The sequence below is a fragment of the Lathyrus oleraceus genome, chromosome 2, assembly GCF_024323335.1.
Source record: "Lathyrus oleraceus cultivar Zhongwan6 chromosome 2, CAAS_Psat_ZW6_1.0, whole genome shotgun sequence".
Classification (NCBI taxonomy): domain Eukaryota; kingdom Viridiplantae; phylum Streptophyta; class Magnoliopsida; order Fabales; family Fabaceae; genus Lathyrus; species Lathyrus oleraceus.
In genome coordinates, this window is record NC_066580.1 from 36721806 (window position 1) to 36724756 (window position 2951).

Here is a 2951-nt window from a genome sequence, read left to right on the forward strand (position 1 = left end):
TCCAGCTCATCTCCGGAGCTCAAAGGCCAGTCATCTTCTCCGATGACCCTGGCCGGAATGGTTCGATCATCACCACATCAAAAATGACAAAAGAGGATGTGATTTGAAAGATGAAATGGTGTAGATCACGAATATCACCTCAGATTTAAATAACTCCAAATATATAAAGAGAGATATGGAGTTGAATTTTGAGGTGCATCAACTGAGTTGCTTCGATTTGACCTCTACGCAACTCAATCTTCTTGCCTGCATTGGTAGGACTTCAGACAACCAAAGATCCAAGAGAATTGAGTAGAATTGAGAGAGAATCGAAGAGATGAAGTTTTATGAAAATTACCTTCAATGCTATGCAGAACTTGATGTTGCTTGCTTCAAACACGAGCTGATCACACTTGAGAAGCTAGCAGGAAGTGATTGGAGAGGTTGCAAGGCTGTGGATCCTGGAGTTCTTCAATCTCCAACAGTTGAGATTCAAACTCAAATTTCAAATTGAAATTTCTCAGGTTTTCCTTTAGAATGAGAGGGTTTGAAGGGGAGCAAAGTTGGCGCGCAAGGTGTGATTCAAATGAGCTCATAAGCCTTCTATTTATAGCCAAAGGGAATGATATTTGCACACTTCAAAATTTGTCCAAAATTGGCAATGTGAATGGCACGAGTGCATGGGCATGTACATGCCCATGATGCAATGCATTAAGGTCCAAAATGATTCATGTTGAAGTCTGAATGAAGCTTAAATGGAAAGGCAATGTGAACTGAAGTTTGTACATTTGATTCTTTCCAATGATGCAACCCTGTTAAAGCCATGCGCAGACCTAACAATCTTTATCCAAAATGCATGAACTTGGGTTCTTTGGAAAGCTTGGATCAAGGGGAACAATTTTGATGTTGAACACCTTTTCATTTAGAGCTTGGAACATGGAGAATTTTGAGGTGGAAGTTTGGAAATTTCAACATGTTGAAAAATTTACTAAGTGTCAAGCCATATATCTCAATATTCCACCTTACTTAACTTTTTGTGTGAGCTTCAAATGAGAAAAGTGTCTTCATAAAAGTTGTATATCTTTCAAAGATCTTCAAAATGGTCACAAATTCCATGTATTTTGGATTTAGAATGATAGAGTTATGCATTTTTGAAGTTTGGAAAAATCACTTGTTCAATGGTATAGGTCAAAATTGACCTATAATGTAACCTCATATCACATGCTCATAAAAGTTGAATTGGCTCCCACTACAAACATCAAAGTTGAAGTAGACATATTTGATTTGATTTTTCAACTTGGAAATTTTTCATCTCATAAAAATTGAGCAAGTTATGGCCTTGGGAAGTTGACTTTCAAATTAGGGTTTAGACAAAATGACCTATAATGTTTCAACATAGAAAATGATTTTCCATGAAAAACTAGCTATAGATATCAACATGAAAGTTGTTTGTAATGTCATTTAGAGTAACGTTTCTCTTGGAATCATTTTCATATGGTGAAAATTGTAGGAGATAGGGTCTAGGGAGACCCAGTTTTGATCAGATGAATTCATCTGGCCAACCACCAACACCCAACTTGCTAACCTTCAATTATTTGGTCTTTCTTGGCTCATGGTAGATCATATATGCATAAGATGATGAATTTTGAAGTGTCCCTTAATAAATTTGATCAATTGGTGAGATAGCTTGTTGGAGAAGTTACTCAAGGTACCCAGTCAAACTAGGGTTTCCAAGGCAAATCACCCTCAAACTCTTGAAGAATGCTTGATCAATATGACATGTAAAGGTAATTAGGACTCATACATGATGCTTGTAACCATTCTTGGGTCAATCTATGGTTATGCTCTTTGGTCATGAGGGTCTTAAACCCTAGATGTGAACTTGATAGATAAATGGAGATCATGCCCTACCTACAATAGAGATAGGCAAGTGCAAAAACATATTTTTGTATTTTAGTTAGTAAAATGATGATATACAAGTATGATACAATCACATAGTGTTTGGTGATCTCTCCCAAAACAAACCCAATGAAAGAGGTGTAAGGAGAATGCCAAGGTAGGATCCCAATGTTGATGCTTATGATGAAATTGCATGAGGGATCTTATGGTCAAAATTGGGGTCTTACAGCTGCCCCTATTTAAGGGCATTCTAACTGAGGAGGCGAAGGTTAAAATGTTCATGTCGACTCAGTAGAATGGGCTTAAATAACAACATATAGAAACAAATTTATGTCCTTAAGACACCTCATGATGCATCTGATATGAATGTAAAAGTTAATGCTCTGTGGGGAAAATTGACACAAAAGGAAAAGAAAACAGAGAGACCGAAAGTCCACAGGAGTATAATGCATTCCATAAGGAAAACTCACTAGGAAGACAGAGACTCTATGGGGAAAAGGGTTATGCGTAGGCCAGGCTACGACTTAAAACTTCTGGGGACTCGAGGAATTCCATACAAAGTGGAAAAGACTCAGTCGGGGAAACAAAAACATCTGCAGGGGATACGAGTAAGTCGGGATAAAACTGAAGTACTTGAATCATGCAGGGAAAGCGATTTCACTAAGGAAACACACACTCAACTCGACTGGGGAAGAAATAAACTTCAACACAGGAGGAATAGAAATCTATTATCCACTACATGTTACTGGGTAAGAAGATAATAAAGATCTGACAGAGAGAACATCCGTCATCGGTTAGGATAAACATATCAAGGATGACTCACTGAGAATTGCCAAGAGGGAGTATTCATTACCGGTTACTGGGTAAGAATAGCCTTGCTGGAGAAAACTGTGGAAAATAGGATTTACAACTATCAGTTACTAGGCAGAAGACCAAAGGTGAGAATATCCGTCATCGGTTAGAATAAACATATCAAGGATAGACTCAATAGGGAAGAAAATTCGTCATCGGTTAAGATGAATATATCAAGGATAGACTTGCCTAGGACTGTCAAGGAGGATACCCGTTATCGG